The sequence below is a fragment of the Leptodactylus fuscus genome, chromosome 7, assembly GCF_031893055.1.
Source record: "Leptodactylus fuscus isolate aLepFus1 chromosome 7, aLepFus1.hap2, whole genome shotgun sequence".
NCBI lineage: Eukaryota > Metazoa > Chordata > Amphibia > Anura > Leptodactylidae > Leptodactylus > Leptodactylus fuscus.
Window position 1 is genome coordinate 147,417,080 of NC_134271.1, and position 24,951 is coordinate 147,442,030.

Sequence of the window (24,951 nt, forward strand, 5' to 3'; positions counted from 1 at the left end):
TCAATACACTAAATACTAGCCTGATGCCAAGGTGTCTATCACAAGCTCCTTTGATCCCTGAGGTGTGATTTGTCCCTTACTCATGGCAATAACACAATAAAGATATCCAGGTGATATTATTGCAACAGGGTCAACGTTAACCCATAAGAACTGTAAAGAATACGATACTTTAGGGGAGGGGTTAGGACGTTTAATAAGAAGTCAAGGATTCACAGATCTCGCCCACTGATGGCTTTGCTGCACTAAGTAGCTCCAGAACACGGAGTTCACATCCCGGTCAGTACTTTACTTTATTGTTTGTTGTAACTGGGCTAATGGTGGTAAGATTGATGGCTTGGTTTGGTGCACAGTCTGCTATTTGTATGCAGACCCCAGAGTATAATTATAGCACCGGCTCTGGTGGGCTCTTGGGAGCATGTAATACTGTGTGGGGGCCACTCTGGAGCACATAATACCATGTAGGGCCACTCTGCAGCTTGTAATACTGTTCAGGAGCAACTCTGGAGCATGTAATACTGTGTGGGTGGTACAGTGCAGCACCTAATACTGTGTGGGGGACACTGAAGAGCATGTAATACTATGTGGGGGACACTCTGGAGCTCCTAATACTGTGCAGGGGCTTCTCTAGAGCTTGTAATACTGTGTAGAAACCACTCTGGAGCATGTGATACTATGTGTAGGCCACTCTGGAGCACATAATACAGTGTGGGGTGCCAGTGTGGAGCATGTAATACTGTGTGGGGTTCACACTGAGCTTTTAATACTATGTGGGAGCCACTCTGGAGCATGTAATGCTGTGGGGTGCCACAGTGTAGCACGTAATACTGTGTGGGTCACACAATACTGTGTAGGGGCCAGTATTGAGCACGTAATACTGTTTGGGGGCCATCTGGAGCATGTAATGTGTGGGGGCCAATCTAGGGCACATAATACTTCTTTATTAGCAAGGAGCAAATCAACTACAAACATGTATATGGAGCAGGGACACAGCCCCTATAATGCACAAAAAATATATCGTCCATGACTATTATCATAAACAATCAAGTTTTTTCATATATAAGACACAATTAAGAAGTGCAACAAGAGAGAAAGCAAGAAAAAGAAGAGGAAATAAATGAGAAAGATAAGAAAAGTGTTAAGGTGGTAGAGAAGGGGGTGGGAGGAGGGGGGGGGGTTGTAGCTTCCAACTGATGATCCGAAGGGTTGGCCTCACATCAAAGACTCCAGGCGAACAGTATCAAAGAAGGTTATCTGTTGTCCAGCCAGGGGGACCATACGGCCAGGTAATTTGATCGGTTCCTGCAGGACCAGCTTAATATTTCCTCACAGCAGATAATCTGATTTACCTTAGTGACCCAGTGTTCAGTTAATGGCCGTTGAGATTGACGCCACAGAAGAGGTATCAGAGATTTCGTTGCTGCCAATACATTTTAGATTAGCAATTGAGACTTCTGATCTAGTCCAGAAATTGGAAGGAAAAAGAACTAGTAGAGCTGGATTCGGGGTAAAGTTTAGAAAACCCGATTTCCGGATTTGAACTTCAATCGATGCCCAGTATGAGAACAACAAGGGGCATGACCACCACAAATGTAACAGGGAGCCAACTGGCGAATTACGGAGTCGGAAAGCTTATGATTGCATAGCCAGTCTGGGGACATATACCATCTGGAGAGTAACTTAAAGTGACTTTCTTGAAGACAGACACAAGTGGACTCTCCATGGGCTCTTGACAGGGCCACCTTTAGGGAAGACGAGTCCAATGAGGTGTCTAGATCCGACCCCCAACTGAGCAGGAAAAAAGGTTTTGTTTCTGTTTCAGAGCGTATATAATGGCGGAGTATAAAAGACATCTTACACAACTTATGATTAGCTACAATAAATATTTTCTCAAAAAAAAAAAATAGAATTTTGTTGCAATTTGCTAGGAGTCTGCTACATGTGCGACTATGTGTAGTCCCCTAGTGGCGGTGTTTTTACATTGGCAGAACTTCTTTCTGTACGATTATATTGGTTCCAAATTTATACAATTTTTTAAAAATGTTTCGTTACCTTTAAGAAAAAGTACAGAAATTGTTTTGCATTGGTGTCAACCAGATCCATTTTTATATTTCTATGATTTTTATAGAAAAAGCAAAAAAACAGGAACATCGCCCATACCATCTGGAAGTAACTGTAGGCCTACGTGGGGGAAGGGTAGATTGTAGTTCTAGTGTCAAGTACATAAAGATGGTAATTGAGATGTTTCAGACTTACCCTAAACCATTTAAATAACTATGAATTTAATTCTTAATTGATTAGAACTAAAAAAAAGTCTCAAAAATAAAGCTTAAAATATTAATTTTCCATTTACAATTATAAAAATAATTTTGTTTTTGAAATTTATTAAAAGGGATCCTATCATTCAGATGGAATTTTTTGTCCCTAACACATCGGAATAGCCTTAAGAAAGGCTATTGTTCTCCGACCTTTAGATGTCTTCTCTGCGATTTGTAGGCCTTGGGCCTCGGGCAGAACCTACTGCGCATGCCCACGGCCACAAGAAAAATGGCCGCTTACACAGTAAGTAAGTGGCCATTTTCTTGTGGCCTGTGGGCATGCACAGTCGGCTCTGCCCGAGGACTACAAGTTTCACCGCCTGTCCTGGAAGAAGACACAGGAAGAGGAAGTTCCTGAAGAAGATGGAGATGGCACTGGAGAGTTCTCTCGCAGCATTGGGGACACCCCCTGTGCTGTTTGCCTTCACTTCATGTTATTTTATTGAATATTTTCCTCCAATTAACATTAACTGTAGCATTAATATACTTTCAAAATAGAAACATTTACGTTTTAATAAAAATTTAAGTTTTAATAAGAATTTTTACATTTTCAGAGCCATGGCAGCCATGAACCTATTCCGATGTCTCATATTAGTGAATCTCTATAACCACCAAACTACAACCCTGGTGAGTATAGTTGTATTTATAAGTTTTTACACCAAATTTAAAGTCCATATTACTATTAATTCACATAAGTGCATTTAAAGGGGATGTCCCATCTTAAGGATCCTATCTATACTGCTAGTTTATGTGGATTTAAGACTTTTCCTAAATACGTTGCTTAATCAAAACTGCTTTGTTTGGCCGCTATCTTAATTTATTCACTTCATTGTTTACACTACATTTCCATAACCACGGACCTGGGGATGAGCTTATCTCCTTGGCCAAGACAAGTGACATAACTCAATGCTCTCAGGAAGGGAGGGGAGCTGAGTGCTCAGAGCAGCTTGTATTTCTGAGCTGTTTATCTCCTGCTCTTCCAGTTATCAGGTCGGCTAATTGAATTTTGCTGATGAGGGCTGATACAGGGAGTCTGTTACCTCTGTATGTAAACACAGACCTAAAACGAAAACGGAGTTTATTGCAAGCTGACTCTTGTTCCTGTAGCATGTAAATTTGGGATTCTCATCACCTATCAAATCCAGCTCTGCTACATCATCTTCATACTGTGCATCTTCCAGTGATACTGTGCTAATTTATTTACAACCATCCCTCATTACCGACTGCAAACATGTACTGAAATGAAGATAGATAGCAGAACAAGTGATACCCTGCCCACAAATGTACTGAGAAAACCAGGAAGTGAATAGAACACACAGTATGCAGGTTGGTGAACAAGCCAATTGGGAATACCCCTTTAAGATATAAAATGCAAAAAAACTTAACTCTCAAAGAAAATAACTTCCAGGGTGTGTTCACATGGAGGAAGTTGTTGCGGATTTGGGGGTAGATTTTGCCCTGAATCTGGAGCAGATTCGCCAGAGGGAGCTAATGGAAACCAGCATCAACATGTAGGGAGCTGAATGCTCAGGCTCTCACATGACTGGGCTTGATACAATTTATTTTTCTTGGTTCTAGCCTGTTCACACTTTGACGTCGCAGATCGTGTTAGCTCGTCATTCTTCAACTGTGTTTCCCAGTGTTATGGCTCCGTGAAAGTGTATTCATTTGAGAGACAGTTTCTGTTCCAAGTGTGGTGAATATACAGTGTTTAAGCGACAGCAGAATATTACAGACTTTGTGAAAAAATTATATTTTGCATAATTTGGACTAAAGAACAAGAACAAAGTGACTAGGGCAGCCAAATATAATCAAAGTACAAAAGCTTTATCTATACATCAATGTTTTGAAAGAATACACGAGGGAGGACAACATACCATCAGACTGGAGTCTCGGCTAAGGTAGGTATATAAAAGTATACATGGGTAAGTATCACAAGTATAGAAAAATGCCATATACCGTGACAAATCATATATAACATAGTAATGAAGTCAAGCCAAATGGACACACTGTCACGACCTGAATTTTTGTGATTTAGTTATGTGTTTTTTTCTGGTGGGGATTTGATCCAGTGCTTTGTAGTCTTTTGGTGGTTTCCTTGCCATTGGACCATCTGTTTGGACATTTGGTATCGGCTTTCGGAGTATACCTGAAGTTCTTTAGATTGAGCCTCAGGTGTTGGTCATTACCATTGTCCTATCGGACGCTTCTGGGGCCTTTATTAGGAGGAGGGCTGGCTTCTCTAGTTGCCGGTTTTTGTTGTATCCAGCATAGAATTTGTGGCTCAGGGAGGAGGAGTGTTTTTGAAACTATAGCTTCCTCGGAAGTGGTGTGAGTGTTGCCTTGTGTGTGAGTCTGGTTGGTCCCTCCACACTTCTACTCTTCCCTGTCCTTCAGCTCTGGTTGCCTGGCACTATCTTGTGGTTTGTGAGGAAGTTCCAGTTTGTTTTGCCCCAGTCCTGTGTTAACCCTTTCCTCACGTCTCCACTGTCCCTCTCCACTGTCTCTCTCCTCATTCTCTTGTTGCGTATTGTGTTGTGCTGCGTGTCTGTTGTCCAGCACATCCCATCCCGTTTGTCTGTCTGCAGCTGCACCTTGGTTTCTGTAGGGGTGACCACCTTAGTATCCCCAGTCCCTAACTCTCTTGTAGCTCTTGCCCTATCTGTCGGCTAGGTCTTTGTGTTAGAGAGCCAGGAGTTGTTGGGCCCAAGGCTAGCTTGGGAACAGCTGACCACCACCCGCAGGCAGGGCCTAGCCAGCCGCCGTAGCATCAGAGAAAGTCTCCTTCCCCTGTTCCCTTAGCGGTGCAGTCTGCAGTCCGGATTTTGGGTCTGGGCATAGACACGAACGTGACACATACACTATAGATTGTCGCTAGGTATTAAGATACTAAATAAAGAGATAAATGTGCTGGACAGCATGATGACAAAGTCAAACCAAATGGATAAATAGTAAAAGTTGTCACCAGATGTTTGAGTCCTAAGAAAAAAAGATGTATATGCTACACAGTGTGGGAAAATCATGAGTGAAAGAATATGTATGCTACATAGTGTGGGAGATGGTATGGTATAAACCCACACAAAATGCAGCCTAATTGTTGATAATAATAGCAAAGATTATTACCCAGTGTGTATTATGAATAAAAGGACCAGTATCCACTGAGTCTCATAAAAATGTAAATACACAAAGAATTGTAATAAAACTCTATTTCCACTTATTTTGAAGTATTGCCTTATTTAACACATTTACTTATATTGTCACGAAACATGATGTCCTATGACAAAATGGAGGTCATTTTTTGATTCAAGGCACCAAAAAACATAAAGATTACATGGAATAACCAAATCTGCTCTTGAAAAGATTTTTTTGTGTTCTACAAGAATTAAAATAGATCTGCCAAATAACATATTCATGCCTAAATTTAACAAAATTGTCAATTTTGGAAAAAAAACAAACAACTAACCCATACTCAAAATGTAAAAATGTTATTATTGTAAATAAACACATATGTAAAGATGGTTATAGGGTAAGTAATCCCTCTTGTTCTTCTGCTTACAGGCTCAAGATCAAGTGATTCAAGGTAAGAAATTAGAAAATTTAGAATTTTTATTTAAAAAATATTTCAAAACTAGAACGATGTCTGTATATAAAATATCATTTACATTCATTATTTCACTTTGGATATTTCTATAAATTTGATTGACTATTTGGTATAATTTAGATGCATTTCATTTTGCTTCTTATTTCCGATAGGATATGACTGCTCGGATATTTGGCAAACTAATAATCTTGCTACCAGTGGAATATACTGGATACAGCCCAAAAACTCTAACTACACTTTTCAGGGAGGACAGTAAGGACTCCTGACTAGTATTTAAATGGGATTATCCATGAGGATAAGGGATCGATATTTGGATGTTGGAGGTCCCCCGGGTCCCCTAATAGAATGTGATATGGGCAATCACTTCAGATTTTATGGGATATGGGATTGACAGAAAAAGCAGAAACAATTTTATACCATCCAGTCATTAATAGAGATGAGCGAGTAGTTAAATACTCGATATTCGATATTCGCCTCTCAATATTCGACTACTCGAATCGAATATCGAATTCTATTATAGTCTATGGGAGAAAAATGCTCATTTCAGGGGTAGGCAACATTCGCTCAAATTGAACTTACAAAGTCCACGAGTGAGAGTCGGGCTGGATTCTCCAAGAAGTCTTCTCCGTGCAGCAATGAAATCACTCTGCTAGGCATCGGACCTGGGCATAGACGACTGCGCATGCCCGCACTACAAGAAAATGGCCGCTCACAGTCAAAGCGTCCATTTTCTTGGAGCGCAGGCATGCGCAGTCGGCTCTGCCCAGGCCCGATGCCTAGCAGAGTGAATTCAGAGCCGGAAGACGCCGCAGGGACACAGCAAGGAGAAGACTTCTAAAGGTAGGAGAAGAACCAGCGTTGATTGGCCGACTGTATAGCATTCGTCCAATCAACGCTGGTTCTGCATCAAATTTTTCCATTCGAATAGTGAGTGGTACTCAATCGCGTACGAGTCTTTCGAATACCATAGTATTTGATCGAATACCTACTCGATCGAATACTACTCGCTCATCTCTAGTCATTAAGTTTACCCTGTTCCAGAGAGGAATGGTCCATTCTCGTACTTGTCTCCGGAGAAGAACACATATTTGTGAGCCTCATTATTGGCGAGTTTCAGGGATCGGATTCGGCCTACTATAAATAAAATCTAAAATCGTAAGAAAACATTTAATAACATTTTTCTGCCCCCTTTTAGGTCTACTGTGAAATGTCTGCAAATGGTGGCTGGACCGCTATACAAAGACATGATGGATCGGATGGATTAAGTTTTTATGAAATGTGGGACGAGTATACAAGGGGATTTGGACATCTTCAAGGTAATACAAATAATATAAGGATGAATGAAAAACCTGTAGGCTGTATGAGATTAGAGAATAATGTAATAGTGGAAATATCTCTACTCTTCTGCATGGGTGGACGTTGGCATCTCAATGTTGTCTCACAAGAAGACTGAACCTTTTGGGCTTGGTTTTCAGACAATATGGCACATGGACAGGAATGGCCTCCATGATACAACCACTTTAAGCTCAATTATATTGTAATTTTTTGGGAATTGACGACCATTGTTTAATATTACACATACGCCTATGTTAGAATGAAATTTTATTAGTTAAAAGTTTAACATGAAATGCATCTCAGAATAGTTATAAGGATAGTCCAGGATCTGAAGGTAATTGATACTGATGGTCTATCCACCGGATACGACATTGGTATCAGATCAGTCAGGGACTGAACACTGAACTCCTTCCCAATCATCTATTACAGCCACTGGACACCAAATACTAGGTATACGGCCAGATACTGGTGGCACCTGGAACTGTGGTGGCTTCCAGCGGCCAAAAGAGTTACTTTGGACAGGGTCCAGGTGTCCATTTTGGGGATAGGTCAGTAGTATCAATTACCTTTTGATTCTGGATAACCCCTTTAGATGTACACTACTTTGATTTTCAAAAAAAGCAAACACCAAACTTACAATAGTAAGAGTAAAAATTTACAATGAAGCTTCTGGTTCTTTAAATTCTAACCAAATATATTTTTGTAAAACCCTTGGAAAATTGGCACAATGGCTGGTTAAAAGCAGATTCATGAAAAAAAAAAAAAAAAAAAAAAAAAACTTTGTCTATTTCATTCTCATGACATAAGAGGGTTCTGACCAGTCAACACATGATGCCATATTGTATGGGTACCCCATCAGTTAGAAAGACAGATCCAGTGGCGTAACTAGTAGAGATGAGCGAACAGTGTTCTATCGAACTCATGTTCGATCGGATATTAGGCTGTTCGGCATGTTCGAATCGAATCGAACACCGCGTGGTAAAGTGCGCCATTACTCGATTCCCCTCCCACCTTCCCTGGCGCCTTTTTTGCTCCAATAACAGCGCAGGGTAGGTGGGACAGGAACTACGACACCGGTGACGTTGAGAAAAGTAGGCAAAACCCATTGGCTGCCGAAAACATGTGACCTCTAATTTAAAAGAACAGCGCCGCCCAGGTTCGCGTCATTCTGAGCTTGCAATTCACCGAGGACGGAGGTTTCCGTCCAGCTAGCTAGGGCTTAGATTCTGGGTAGGCAGGGACAGGCTAGGATAGGAAGGAGAAGACAACCAACAGCTCTTATAAGAGCTAAATTCCAGGGAGAAGCTTGTCAGTGTAACGTGGCACTGACGGGCTCAATCGCCGCAACCCAGCTTTCCCAGGATCCTGAATGGAATACACTGTCAGTGTATTCCCGTATACCCGATATATACCCCGATACCCGTTCCAACGGTGTGCCCCCCCACCTTCACCCCAGAAATACCCTGCAAGTCCCCTAGCAATAGAATTGGGGCTATATACACCCACAATTTTTACTACTGGTATACAGTGCCATTGTCTGACTGGGAATTCAAAGAATATATTGGGAATACAAATACCCTCATTTCTTGCTACTGCCATATAGTGCCAGTGTCTGACTGGGAATTCAAAGAATATATTGGGGTTACGTGCACCCACAATTTTTACTACTGGTATACAGTGCCATTGTCTGACTGGGAATTCAAAGAATATATTGGGAATACAAATACCCTCATTTCTTGCTACTGCCATATAGTGCCAGTGTCTGACTGGGAATTCAAAGAATATATTGGGGTTACGTGCACCCACAATTTTTACTACTGGTATACAGTGCCATTGTCTGACTGGGAATTCAAAGAATATATTGGGAATACAAATACCCTCATTTCTTGCTACTGCCATATAGTGCCAGTGTCTGACTGGGAATTCAAAGAATATATTGGGGTTACATGCACCCACAATTTTTACTACTGGTATACAGTGCCATTGTCTGACTGGGAATTCAAAGAATATATTGGGAATACAAATACCCTCATTTCTTGCTACTGCCATATAGTGCCAGTGTCTGACTGGGAATTCAAAGAATATATTGGGGTTACGTGCACCCACAATTTTTACTACTGGTATACAGTGCCATTGTCTGACTGGGAATTCAAAGAATATATTGGGGTTATAAATACCCTCATTTCTTGCTACTGCCATATAGTGCCAGTGTCTGACTGGGAATTCAAAGAATATATTGGGGTTACGTGCACCCACAATTTTTACTACTGGTATACAGTGCCATTGTCTGACTGGGAATTCAAAGAATATATTGGGAATACAAATACCCTCATTTCTTGCTACTGCCATATAGTGCCAGTGTCTGACTGGGAATTCAAAGAATATATTGGGAATACAAATACCCTCATTTCTTGCTACTGCCATATAGTGCCAGTTTCTGACTGGTAATTCAAAGAATATATTGGGGTTACGTGCACCCACAATTTTTACTACTGGTATACAGTGCCATTGTCTGACTGGGAATTCAAAGAATATATTGGGGTTATAAATACCCTCATTTCTTGCTACTGCCATATAGTGCCAGTTTCTGACTGGTAATTCAAAGAATATATTGGGGTTACGTGCACCCACAATTTTTACTACTGGTATACAGTGCCATTGTCTGACTGGGAATTCAAAGAATATATTGGGGTTATAAATACCCTCATTTCTTGCTACTGCCATATAGTGCCAGTTTCTGACTGGTAATTCAAAGAATATATTGTGGTTACGTGCACCCACAATTTTTACTACTGGTATACAGTGCCATTGTCTGACTGGGAATTCAAAGAATATATTGGGAATACAAATACCCTCATTTCTTGCTACTACCATATAGTGCCAGTGTCTGACTGGGAATTCAAAGAATATATTGGGGTTACGTGCACCCACAATTTTTACTACTGGTATACAGTGCCATTGTCTGACTGGGAATTCAAAGAATATATTGGGAATACAAATACCCTCATTTCTTGCTACTGCCATATAGTGCCAGTGTCTGACTGGGAATTCAAAGAATATATTGGGGTTACGTGCACCCACAATTTTTACTACTGGTATACAGTGCCATTGTCTGACTGGGAATTCAAAGAATATATTGGGAATACAAATACCCTCATTTCTTGCTACTGCCATATAGTGCCAGTGTCTGACTGGGAATTCAAAGAATATATTGGGGTTACGTGCACCCACAATTTTTACTACTGGTATACAGTGCCATTGTCTGACTGGGAATTCAAAGAATATATTGGGAATACAAATACCCTCATTTCTTGCTACTGCCATATAGTGCCAGTTTCTGACTGGTAATTCAAAGAATATATTGGGGTTACGTGCACCCACAATTTTTACTACTGGTATACAGTGCCATTGTCTGACTGGGAATTCAAAGAATATATTGGGAATACAAATACCCTCATTTCTTGCTACTGCCATATAGTGCCAGTGTCTGACTGGGAATTCAAAGAATATATTGGGGTTACGTGCACCCACAATTTTTACTACTGGTATACAGTGCCAATTTCTAACTAGGAATTCAAAATGCGCAAGGCTCCCGGAAAGGGACGTGGACGAGGCCGTGGGCGAGGTCGGGGGAATGGTTCTGGGGAGCAAGGTAGCAGTGAAGCCACAGGGCGTCCCGTGCCTACTCCTGTGGGGCAGCAAGCATTGCGCCACTTCACAGTGCCAGGGTTGCTTGCCACATTAACTAAACTGCAGGGTACAAACCTTAGTAGGCCCGAGAACCAGGAACAGGTCTTGCAATGGCTGTCAGAGAACGCTTACAGCACATTGTCCAGCAGCCAGTCAGACTCTGCCTCCTCTCCTCCTATTACCCAACAGTCTTGTCTTCCTTCCTCCCAAAATTCCGAAGCTTTACAGAACAATAACCCAAACTGTCCCTGCTCCCCAGAGCTGTTCTCCGCTCCTTTCATTGTCCCTCAACCTGCCTCTCCACGTCACGATTCCACGAACCTAACAGAGGAGCATCTGTGTCCAGATGCTCAAACACTAGAGTCTCCTCCATCTCCGTTCGATTTGGTGGTGGATGACCAGCAACCCACCCTCATCGACGATGATGTGACGCAGTTGCCGTCAGGGCATCCAGTTGACCGGCGCATTGTGCGGGAGGAGGAGATGAGACAGGAGTTGGAAGAGGAAGTGGTGGATGATGAGGACACTGACCCGACCTGGACAGGGGGGATGTCAAGCGGGGAAAGTAGTGTGGATGTTGAGGCAGGTGCAGCACCAAAAAGGGTAGCTAGAGGCAGAGGCAGAGGTCAGCAGCTTAGGCGAAGCCAGGCCACACCCGGAATCTCCCAAGATGTTCCAGTTCGTACCCAGCCCCGAAAAACTCCCACCTCGAGGGCACGTTTCTCGAAGGTGTGGAGTTTTTTCAAGGAATGCGCCGAGGACAGATATAGTGTTGTCTGCACAATTTGCCTCTCGAAATTGATTAGGGGCTCTGAGAAGAGCAACCTGTCCACCACTTCAATGCGCCGTCATTTGGAATCCAAGCACTGGAATCAGTGGCAGGCAGCAACGGCAGGACAAAGGCCGCCTGCCGTTCACGCCACTGCCACTGCCACTGCCTCTGCCTCTGCCACTGCCACTGCTGACTGTGCTGGCGATGCACTCCAGAGGACGAGCCAGGACACCACTTCATCTGCCTCCGCCACTTTGTTGACTTCTACCTCATCCTCCCCTGGTCCTGTCTTATCTCCTTCTCCTGCACCATCAAAGGCACCATCAGGCGTTTCTTTACAACAACCCACCATCTCTCAGACATTGGAGCGGCGGCAGAAATACACTGCTAACCACCCACACGCGCAAGCCTTGAACGCCAACATCGCTAAACTGCTGGCCCAGGAGATGTTGGCGTTCCGGCTTGTTGAAACTCCCGCCTTCCTGGACCTGATGGCAACTGCGGCACCTCGCTATGCCGTCCCTAGCCGTCACTACTTCTCCCGGTGTGCCGTCCCCGCCTTGCACCAGCACGTGTCACTCAACATCAGGCGGGCCCTTAGTTCCGCGCTTTGCACAAAGGTCCACTTGACCACCGACGCGTGGACAAGTGCATGCGGACAGGGACGCTACATTTCACTGACGGCACACTGGGTGAATGTAGTTGAGGCTGGGACTGCTTCCCAAACTGGCCCGGTGTACCTCGTCTCCCCGCCTAACATTCCTGGCAGGGACACGAGAAGAACACCCCCCTCCTCCTCCTCCTCTACCGCCTCCTCCTCCGCCACCGCCTCCTCCTCCGCCACCGCCTCCTCCTCCGCTGTTAGATTGACCCCAGCTACGAGTTGGAAACGTTGCAGCACTGGCGTTGGTAGACGTCAGCAGGCTGTGCTGAAGCTGATCAGCTTGGGGGACAGACAGCACACTGCCTCCGAGGTGAGGGATGCCCTCCTCGATGAGACGGCAATATGGTTTGAGCCGCTGCACCTGGGCCCAGGCATGGTCGTTTGTGATAACGGCCGGAACCTGGTAGCAGCTCTGGAGCTTGCCGGACTCCAACATGTTCCATGCCTGGCCCACGTCTTCAACCTAGTGGTGCAACGTTTCCTAAAGAGCTACCCCAATGTTCCAGAGCTACTGGTGAAAGTGCGGCGCATGTGCGCCCACTTTCGCAAGTCGACAGTAGCCGCTGCTAGCTTAAAATCTCTCCAGCAACGCCTGCATGTGCCACAACACCGGCTTTTGTGCGACGTCCCCACACGCTGGAACTCAACGTTTCAGATGTTGAATAGAGTGGTTGAGCAGCAGAGACCTTTGATGGAATACCAGCTACAAAACCCTAGGGTGCCACAAAGTCAGCTGCCTCAGTTTCACATCCATGAGTGGCCATGGATGAGAGACCTTTGTGACATCCTACGGGTCTTTGAGGAGTCCACAAGGAGGGTGAGCTCTGAGGATGCGATGGTGAGCCTTACAATCCCGCTCTTGTGTGTTCTGAGAGAATCCCTGATTGACATCAGGGATAACTCAGATCACACAGAGGAGTTAGGGATAGCATCCGATCCGTCACAGCTGGAGAGTAGGTCCACACATCTGTCCGCTTCACTGCGTTTAATGGAGGAGGAGGAGGAGGAGGAGGAGGAGGAAGAAGAGTTGTCCGATGATGTGATGGTGATACAGGAGGCTTCCGGGCAACTTCGAATCGTCCCATTGTTGCAGCGCGGATGGGTAGACATGGAGGATGAGGAGGAAATGGAGATTGAACTTTCCGGTGGGGCCAGAGGAGTCATGCCAACTAACACTGTGGCAGACATGGCTGAGTTCATGTTGGGGTGCTTTACAACCGACAAGCGTATTGTCAAAATCATGGAGGACAACCAGTACTGGATCTTTGCTATCCTTGACCCCCGGTATAAAAACAACATCTCATCTTTTATTCCGGTAGAGGGGAGGGCCAATCGCATCAATGCTTGCCACAGGCAATTGGTGCAGAATATGATGGAGATGTTTCCAGCATGTGACGTTGGCGGCAGGGAGGGCAGTTCCTCCAGTAGGCAACCAAGTTCTCACCGGTCCACACAAACGAGGGGCACACTGTCTAAGGTCTGGGACACCTTGATGGCACCCCCTCGCCAAAGTGCCGCCACGGAGGGTCCTAGTGTCACCAGGCGTGAGAAGTATAGGCGCATGTTGCGGGACTACCTTTCCGACCACAGCCCTGTCCTCTCCGACCCCTCTGCGCCCTACACGTATTGGGTGTCGAAGTTGGACCTGTGGCTTGAACTTGCCCTATATGCCTTGGAGGTGCTGTCCTGTCCTGCCGCCAGCGTCCTATCTGAGAGGGTGTTCAGTGCAGCCGGTGGCATCATCACTGACAAGCGCACCCGTCTGTCAGCTGAGAGTGCCGACCGGCTCACTTTGATAAAAATGAACCACCACTGGATAGAGCCTTCATTTTTGTGCCCACCTGTGTAAAGCACCCCAACATGAAACTCCATGTCTGTACTCAACCTCTCCAATTCCTCCGCATCCTCATACTCATCCACCATAAGCGTTGCACAATTCTGCTAATACTAGGCTCCCTCCAACATGATTTCCCCCAACTCTGCTGGTTAGAGGCTCCCTCCACCCTGATTTCCACCAACTCTGCTGGTTAGAGGCTCCCTCCACCCTGCTTTCCCACAACTCTGCTGGTTAGAGGCTCCCTCCACCATGAATTTGCCCAAACTGGGCTGTTTAGAGGCTCCCTCCACCATGAATTGGTCCAAACTGGGGTTTTTAGAGGCTCCCTCCACCATGAATTGGTCCAAACTTGGCTGTTTAGAGGCTCCCTCCACCATGAATTGGTCCAAACTGGGGTGGTTAGAGGCTCCCTCCACCATTAATTGGTCCAAACTGGGCTGGTTAGAGGCTCCCTCCACCATTAATTGGTCCAAACTGGGCTGGTTAGAGGCTCCCTCCACCATGAATTGGTCCAAACTGGGGTTTTTAGACGCTCCCTCCACCATGAATTGGTCCAAACTTGGCTGTTTAGAGGCTCCCTCCACCATTAATTGGTCCAAACTGGGCTGGTTAGAGGCTCCCTCCACCATGAATTGGTCCAAACTGGGTTTTTAGAGGCTCCCTCCACCATGAATTGGTCCAAACTGGGGTTTTTAGAGGCTCCCTCCACCATGAATTGGTCCAAACTGGGCTGTTTAGCGGCTCCCTCCACCATTAATTGGTCCAAACTGGGCTGGTTAGAGGCTCCCTCCACCATGAATTTGCCCAAACTGGGCTGTTTAGAGTCTCCCTCCACCATGAATTTGCCCAAACTGGGCTGGTTAGAGGCTCCCTCCACCATGAATTGGTCCAAACTGGGGTTTTTAGAGGCTCCCTCCACCATGAATTGGTCCAAACTTGGCTGTTTAGAGGCTCCCTCCACCATTAATTGGTCCAAACTGGGCTGGTTAGAGGCTCCCTCCACCATGAATTGGTCCAAACTGGGTTTTTTAGAGGCTCCCTCCACCATGAATTTGCCCAAACTGGGCTGTTTAGAGGCTCCCTTCACCATGAATTGGTCCAAACTGGGCTGGTTAGAGGCTCCCTCCACCATGAATTTCCCAAAACTTGGCTGTTTAGAGGCTCCCTCCACCATTAATTGGTCCAAACTGGGCTGGTTAGAGGCTCCCTCCACCATGAATTTGCCCAAACTGGGCTGTTTAGAGGCTCCCTCCACCATGAATTTGCCCAAACTGGGCTGTTTAGCGGCTCCCTCCACCATTAATTGGTCCAAACTGGGCTGGTTAGAGGCTCCCTCCACCATGAATTTGCCCAAACTGGGCTGTTTAGAGGCTCCCTCCACCATGAATTTGCCCAAACTGGGCTGGTTAGAGGCTCCCTCCACCATGAATTGGTCCAAACTGGGGTTTTTAGAGGCTCCCTCCACCATGAATTGGTCCAAACTTGGCTGTTTAGAGGCTCCTTCCACCATGAATTGGTCCAAACTGGGGTGGTTAGAGGCTCCCTCCACCATTAATTGGTCCAAACTGGGCTGGTTAGAGGCTCCCTCCACCATTAATTGGTCCAAACTGGGCTGGTTAGAGGCTCCCTCCACCATGAATTTGCCCAAACTGGGCTGTTTAGAGGCTCCCTCCACCATGAATTTGCCCAAACTGGGCTGGTTAGAGGCTCCCTCCACCATGAATTGGTCCAAACTGGGGTTTTTAGAGGCTCCCTCCACCATGAATTGGTCCAAACTTGGCTGTTTAGAGGCTCCCTCCACCATTAATTGGTCCAAACTGGGCTGGTTAGAGGCTCCCTCCACCATGAATTGGTCCAAACTGGGGTTTTTAGAGGCTCCCTCCACCATGAATTGGTCCAAACTTGGCTGTTTAGAGGCTCCCTCCACCATTAATTGGTCCAAACTGGGCTGGTTAGAGGCTCCCTCCACCATGAATTGGTCCAAACTGGGTTTTTTAGAGGCTCCCTACACCATGAATTTGCCCAAACTGGGCTGTTTAGAGGCTCCCTCCACCATGAATTGGTCCAAACTGGGCTGGTTAGAGGCTCCCTCCACCATGAATTTCCCAAAACTTGGCTGTTTAGAGGCTCCCTCCACCATTAATTGGTCCAAACTGGGCTGGTTAGAGGCTCCCTCCACCATGAATTTGCCCAAACTGGGCTGTTTATAGGCTCCCTCCACCATGAATTTGCCCAAACTGGGCTGTTTAGCGGCTCCCTCCACCATTAATTGGTCCAAACTGGGCTGGTTAGAGGCTCCCTCCACCATGAATTTGCCCAAACTGGGCTGTTTAGAGGCTCCCTCCACCATGAATTTGCCCAAACTGGGCTGGTTAGAGGCTCCCTCCACCATGAATTGGTCCAAACTGGGGTTTTTAGAGGCTCCCTCCACCATGAATTGGTCCAAACTTGGCTGTTTAGAGGCTCCCTCCACCATGAATTGGTCCAAACTGGGGTGGTTAGAGGCTCCCTCCACCATTAATTGGTCCAAACTGGGCTGGTTAGAGGCTCCCTCCACCATTAATTGGTCCAAACTGGGCTGGTTAGAGGCTCCCTCCACCATGAATTTGCCCAAACTGGGCTGTTTAGAGGCTCCCTCCACCATGAATTTGCCCAAACTGGGCTGTTTAGAGGCTCCCTCCACCATGAATTTGCCCAAACTGGGCTGGTTAGAGGCTCCCTCCACCATGAATTGGTCCAAACTGGGGTTTTTAGAGGCTCCCTCCACCATGAATTGGTCCAAACTTGGCTGTTTAGAGGCTCCCTCCACCATTAATTGGTCCAAACTGGGCTGGTTAGAGGCTCCCTCCACCATGAATTGGTCCAAACTGGGTTTTTTAGAGGCTCCCTCCACCATGAATTTGCCCAAACTGGGCTGTTTAGAGGCTCCCTCCACCATGAATTGGTCCAAACTGGGCTGGTTAGAGGCTCCCTCCACCATGAATTTCCCAAAACTTGGCTGTTTAGAGGCTCCCTCCACCATTAATTGGTCCAAACTGGGCTGGTTAGAGGCTCCCTCCACCATGAATTTGCCCAAACTGGGCTGTTTAGAGGCTCCCTCCACCATGAATTTGCCCAAACTGGGCTGTTTAGCGGCTCCCTCCACCATTAATTGGTCCAAACTGGGCTGGTTAGAGGCTCCCTCCACCATGAATTTGCCCAAACTGGGCTGTTTAGAGGCTCCCTCCACCATGAATTTGCCCAAACTGGGCTGGTTAGAGGCTCCCTCCACCATGAATTGGTCCAAACTGGGGTTTTTAGAGGCTCCATCCACCATGAATTGGTCCAAACTTGGCTGTTTAGAGGCTCCCTCCACCATGAATTGGTCCAAACTGGGGTGGTTAGAGGCTCCCTCCACCATTAATTGGTCCAAACTGGGCTGGTTAGAGGCTCCCTCCACCATTAATTGGTCCAAACTGGGCTGGTTAGAGGCTCCCTCCACCATGAATTTGCCCAAACTGGGCTGTTTAGAGGCTCCCTCCACCATGAATTTGCCCAAACTGGGCTGGTTAGAGGCTCCCTCCACCATGAATTGGTCCAAACTGGGGTTTTTAGAGGCTCCCTCCACCATGAATTGGTCCAAACTTGGCTGTTTAGAGGCTCCCTCCACCATTAATTGGTCCAAACTGGGCTGGTTAGAGGCTCCCTCCACCATGAATTGGTCCAAACTGGGGTTTTTAGAGGCTCCCTCCACCATGAATTGGTCCAAACTTGGCTGTTTAGAGGCTCCCTCCACCATTAATTGGTCCAAACTGGGCTGGTTAGAGGCTCCCTCCACCATGAATTGGTCCAAACTGGGTTTTTTAGAGGCTCCCTCCACCATGAATTTGCCCAAACTGGGCTGTTTAGAGGCTCCCTCCACCATGAATTGGTCCAAACTGGGCTGGTTAGAGGCTCCCTCCACCATGAATTTCCCAAAACTTGGCTGTTTAGAGGCTCCCTCCACCATTAATTGGTCCAAACTGGGCTGGTTAGAGGCTCCCTCCACCATGAATTTGCCCAAACTGGGCTGTTTAGAGGCTCCCTCCACCATGAATTTGCCCAAACTGGGCTGTTTAGCGGCTCCCTCCACCATTAATTGGTCCAAACTGGGCTGGTTAGAGGCTCCCTCCACCATGAATTTGCCCAAACTGGGCTGTTTAGAGGCTCCCTCCACCATGAATTTGCCCAAACTGGGCTGGTTAGAGGCTCCCTCCACCATGAATTGGTCCAAACTGGGGTTTTTAGAGGCTCCCTCCACCATGAATTGGTCCAAACTTGGCTGTTTAGAGGCTCCCTCCACCATGAATTGGTCCAAACTGGGGTGGTTAGAGGCTCCCTCCACCATTAATTGGTCCAAACTGGGCTGGTTAGAGGCTCCCTCCACCATTAATTGGTCCAAACTGGGCTGGTTAGAGGCTCCCTCCACCATGAATTTGCCCAAACTGGGCTGTTTAGAGGCTCCCTCCACCATGAATTTGCCCAAACTGGGCTGGTTAGAGGCTCCCTCCACCATGAATTGGTCCAAACTGGGGTTTTTAGAGGCTCCCTCCACCATGAATTTGCCCAAACTGGGCTGTTTAGCGGCTCCCTCCACCATTAATTGGTCCAAACTGGGCTGGTTAGAGGCTCCCTCCACCATTAATTGGTCCAAACTGGGCTGGTTAGAGGCTCCCTCCACCATGAATTTGCCCAAACTGGGCTGTTTAGAGGCTCCCTCCACCATGAATTTGCCCAAACTGGGCTGGTTAGAGGCTCCCTCCACCATGAATTGGTCCAAACTGGGGGTTTTAGAGGCTCCCTCCACCATGAATTGGTCCAAACTTGGCTGTTTAGAGGCTCCCTCCACCATTAATTGGTCCAAACTGGGCTGGTTAGAGGCTCCCTCCACCATGAATTGGTCCAAACTGGGTTTTTTAGAGGCTCCCTCCACCATGAATTTGCCCAAACTGGGCTGTTTAGAGGCTCCCTCCACCATGAATTGGTCCAAACTGGGCTGGTTAGAGGCTCCCTCCACCATGAATTTCCCAAAACTTGGCTGTTTAGAGGCTCCCTCCACCATTAATTGGTCCAAACTGGGCTGGTTAGAGGCTCCCTCCACCATGAATTTGCCCAAACTGGGCTGTTTAGAGGCTCCCTCCACCATGAATTTGCCCAAACTGGGCTGTTTAGAGGCTCCCTCCACCATGAATTGGTCCAAACTGGGTTTTTTAGAGGCTCCCTCCACCATGAATTGGTCCAAACTGGGCTGTTTAGAGGCTCCCTCCACCATGAATTTGCCCAAACTGGGCTGTTTAGCGGCTCCCTCCACCATTAATTGGTCCAAACTGGGCTGGTTAGAGGCTCCCTCCACCATGAATTTGCCCAAACTGGGCTGGTTAGAGGCTCCCTCCACCATGAATTGGTCCAAACTGGGGTTTTTAGAGGCTCCCTCCACCATGAATTGGTCCAAACTTGGCTGTTTAGAGGCTCCCTCCACCATGAATTGGTCCAAACTGGGGTGGTTAGAGGCTCCCTCCACCATTAATTGGTCCAAACTGGGCTGGTTAGAGGCTCCCTCCACCATTAATTGGTCCAAACTGGGCTGGTTAGAGGCTCCCTCCACCATTAATTGGTCCAAACTGGGCTGGTTAGAGGCTCCCTCCACCATTAATTGGTCCAAACTGGGCTGGTTAGAGGCTCCCTCCACCATGAATTGGTCCAAACTGGGCTGTTTAGAGGCTCCCTCCACCATGAATTTGCCCAAACTGGGCTGGTTAGAGGCTCCCTCCACCATGAATTGGTCCAAACTGGGGTTTTTAGAGGCTCCCTCCACCATGAATTGGTCCAAACTTGGCTGTTTAGAGGCTCCCTCCACCATGAATTGGTCCAAACTGGGGTGGTTAGAGGCTCCCTCCACCATTAATTGGTCCAAACTGGGCTGGTTAGAGGCTCCCTCCACCATTAATTGGTCCAAACTGGGCTGGTTAGAGGCTCCCTCCACCATGAATTTGCCCAAACTGGGCTGGTTAGAGGCTCCCTCCACCATGAATTTGCCCAAACTGGGCTGGTTAGAGGCTCCCTCCACCATGAATTGGTCCAAACTGGGGTTTTTAGAGGCTCCCTCCACCATGAATTTGCCCAAACTGGGCTGTTTAGAGGCTCCCTCCACCATGAATTTGCCCAAACTCTGCTGGTTAGAGGCTCAATCCACCCTGATTTTCAAAACAAATGTTGGTGCCAACCTCAACTTACTACAAGGGCCAGATTCACTGCTGGTGACAAGCTCTCCTCACTGCAAGTGCCAAATACACTTTTTCCTACTGTCAGAGAGGTGGTATTGAGTGTGTAAAGTGTGTAGTTGTTAGGCTGTGATGTTGGGGTAATAGAGGGTCTTTGGTGTGTTAGATGCCCCCAGACATGCTTCCCCTGCTGTCCCAGTGTCATTCCAGAGGTGTTGGCATCATTTCCTGGGGTGTCATAGTGGACTTGGTGACCCTCCAGACACGGATTTGGGTTTCCCCCTTAACGAGTATCTGTTCCCCATAGACTATAATGGGGTTCGAAACCCGTTCGAACACACGAACATTGAGCGGCTGTTCGAATCGAATTTCGAACCTCGAACATTTTAGTGTTCGCTCATCTCTAGTAACTAGGAATGGCGGGGCCCAGTGGCGAACTTTTCACATGCCCCCCCCAACTGACACCGACGTCGAAGACCTCGACCGGCCCCCCTCCGCACTCCTCCGCACTCTATTATGTCCCTTAGTGGCCCCTACACACAGTATTATGTCCCTTAGTGGCCCCTGCACACAGTATTATGCCCCATAGTGACCCCTGCACACAGTATTATCCCCCATAGTGGCCCCTGCACACAGTATTATACCCCATAGTGGCTCCTGCACACAGTATTATGTCCCATAGTGGTCCCTGCACACAGTATTATACCCCATAGTGGCCCCTGCACACAGTATTATCCCCCATAGTGGCCCCTGCACACAGTATTATGTCCCATAGTGGTCCCTGCACACAGTATTATGTCCCATAGTGGCCCCTGCACACAGTATTATCCCCATAGTGGCCCCTACACACAGTATTATACCCCATAGTGGCCCCTGCACACAGTATTATCCCCCATAGTGGCTCCTACACACAGTATTATACCCCATAGTGGCCCCTGCACACAGTATTATGTCCCATAGTGGCCCCTGCACACAGTATTATGTCCCATAGTGGCTCCTACACACAGTATTATGCCCCATAGTGGCCCCTGCACACAGTATTATGCCCCATAGTGACCCCTGCACACAGTATTATCCCCCATAGTGGCCCCTGCACACAGTATTATACCCCATAGTGGCTCCTGCACACAGTATTATGTCCCATAGTGGCCCCTGCACACAGTATTATCCCCCATAGTGGCCCCTGCACACAGTATTATGTCCCATAGTGGTCCCTGCACACAGTATTATGTCCCATAGTGGCCCCTGCACACAGTATTATCCCCATAGTGGCCCCTACACACAGTATTATACCCCATAGTGGCCCCTGCACACAGTATTATCCCCCATAGTGGCTCCTACACACAGTATTATACCCCATAGTGGCCCCTGCACACAGTATTATGTCCCATAGTGGCCCCTGCACACAGTATTATGTCCCATAGTGGCTCCTACACACAGTATTATGCCCCATAGTGGCCCCTGCACACAGTATTATGCCCCATAGTGGCTCCTACACACAGTATTATCCCCCATAGTGGCCCCTGCACACAGTATTATCCCCCATAGTGGCTACTACACACAGTATTATACCCCATAGTGGACACCCATAAACAAGTATTATACTCTGGGGTCTTTTCAGACCCCAGAGTATAATAATTGGAGACCCGGGGGAATAGAAACATAAAAAATTACTGTTTCTTACCTGTCCCTGGCTCCTGCGCTGTCTTCTCCGCTGCTGTCCTTCTGAAATGACGTCAGAGGTCACATGACCCGGGACGCAGGCTGGGTTCATGTGACGTCAGGAAGGAGGCCTGGCAGGATCGTGGAGAGGTAAGTAACAGTATTTGTTATGTTCCCTTACCTCTCTCGGTCCGCCGATCATTATACTCAGGGGTCTGCAAAGACCCCTGAGTATAATGATAGTATTTGTAGGGCCCGCGGTGTCACTTACCGATCCCAGCCCAGCCAGGATCGGCAAGTGAATAGGGCCCGTAACGGCCTATTTAAAAAAAAAAAAAAAACGCAGCGGTAGCGGCTTTCACCAGGCCCCCTAATGGCCCGGGCCCTGTGGCAGCCGCCTCCTCTGCCTCTATGGTAGATACGCCCCTGGACAGATCCCTTTAGTTGAGATTAGTCAGTTTACGACTAGCAGTCTAAATATTTGAGTCTTTTTGTTGTTCCAGGTGAACATTGGCTTGGCCTCGAGTACATTCACGCCCTGACCCACCAGCCCGGCCGACCCTCCAAACTGCACATCAGCCTCGGGGACTTTAATGGCTTTGAAGACTATGCAGAATACGGTTCCTTTAGCGTAGGAAACGCAGAGAACTTCTACAAATTGTCCGTCAGTAATTACTTGGGTACAGCAGGTGAGTGGGTATAAAATAAATATATTAAAAATGCAAAAACATTAATCTTATACTTCAATGAATGGTGACAAACATGTTCCATATGTACATTGTAGGAGACGCCTTCCTTGGAGATTCAAAACTTAGCGGCTCCAACCAGTACGGGAGCTTATTCAGCACTCCGGATGTTGTCAATGACAATTGTCAGCAAGCGTGCATGTATGGGAGCATCTTGTTTGTCAGCTGCAGTTATCTATTCCACGCGGGGTGGTGGTATAATGCCTGCGGAATAACAAATCTGAACGGTGTCTGGCGAGAACCACCAAACCATAGACATAGGACCTCATCGGTGTTATGGCCAACATGGAGACCCTACGAGTCCTTGAAATTCAGTAAAATGTATCTGATTCATTAATAGGAGGATTCTCCTGTTCCCTTCCATGTGATGACCCACATTTAGGTGTAAAATATATGTTTAAAAAATTCATTTTTGAAATAAATATTGTCAAATTCTATCATTTGGGATGTGTTTGTCTTAATATGTTAAAGAAAATTTGAAGTTATCTTAGAAATTTGTGTCCATAAAGTGCTAAAGGTCTTGAAAATGTATCACCATGTACCATACAGGGTACAGACCATACCATATAGAAATAATAGGGAGTCAATATAAGGAGTTTTCTCATTAAAGACGCTTTTCCCATATCCCCAAGATAGTGAATAGGTAACAGAAAGTTGAGGGTCTGATGGCTGAGACCCCCGCTATCAGGAGAATGGAGGCCTGAAAGCCCCATGCCTCCAAAGACCAAGGACCCACATGACGTAAATGTCACATTTTTGGCCACAGTGGAAATACTGCAGACAAAAATGTAGTGTTTTACAGTCCTTACATAGTGGATTACTAAATCCCATCTATATATTGTGGGAAAATACGCACAGCGGAACACTGTGATATAATGGAAGCAGAAAGTCTGCAGAAGAAAACATCTGTGGATTGTGTGAAAAGCACTGCGGGAAAACATAGTGTAGAAGACTGTCAGGGCTCCTAGGAACTTATCTATAAAACATAGTGTAGAATACTCTTAGGGCTCCTAGGAACCTATCTATAAAACATAGTGTAGAACACTGTCAGGACTCCTAGGAACCTATCTATAAAACATAGTGTAGAATACTGTCAGGACTCCTAGGAACCCATCTATAAAACATAGTGTAGAATACTGTCAGGACTCCTAGGAACCTATCTATAAAACATAGTGTAGAACACTGTCAGGGCTCCTAGGAACCTATCTATAAAACATAGTGTAGAACACTGTCAGGACTCCTAGGAACCTATCTATAAAACACAGTGTATAACACTGTCAGGACTCCTAGGAACCTATCTATAAAACATAGTGTAGAATACTCTTAGGGCTCCTAGGAACCTATCTATAAAACATAGTGTAGAATACTCTTAGGGCTCCTAGGAACCTATCTATAAAACATAGTGTAGAATACTCTTAGGACTCCTAGGAACCTATCTATAAAACATAGTGTATAACACTGTCAGGACTCCTAGGAACCTATCTATAAAACACAGTGTATGACTCTGTCAGGGCTCCTAGGAACCTATCTATAAAACATAGTGTAGAACACTGTCATTTCTCTTAGGAACCTATAAGGGTGGTACCTTAACCCTCAAGAAATCAAACCCTCAACTTGGTCAACCTATTAAGCTCTCAAGCCCCTAAACCACTCAAATACTGAGCCCTAGAGCAATGAAAATTCCAATGGCGCAGAGGTAGGGGGCGATGGAGATGGGGAAATCTGATAGAACACACTACCACTAATCGGTTAGCATGTAATGAAAGGTATGCCTATTATGCCAAATAATCAGTTGAAAATTAAATATTATTTTTGGGAAACAGTAAGTATCTATGATATATTTGTACAGGCATATATGGTGATGTATTAACAGTCATCTAAGACTACAATCACATGGTGGAATTTGGCCCCATATTCCAAGAAACTCAGAGTTTTGGTCATGCAAGAAAATGCTGCATTTTATATTACCTGCATTGTGGATGAGATTCTGGCTAAAAGAATCTGTAGCGGAAATGCTGCGATTTCAAGAATGCTCACGTCTTTGGAAATCGGAGCATGTCAATTATATCTATGGAAACGCTGGCATATAC

At 46.3% G+C, this 24,951-nt stretch overlaps 1 pseudogene; it reads left to right on the plus strand.

Annotated features, from left to right (window-relative positions):
- The first annotated feature begins 2,873 nt into the window (after window positions 1–2,873).
- LOC142213433 (angiopoietin-4-like) lies at window positions 2,874–23,198 on the plus strand (annotated as a pseudogene).
- The last annotated feature ends 1,753 nt before the right edge of the window (window positions 23,199–24,951 follow it).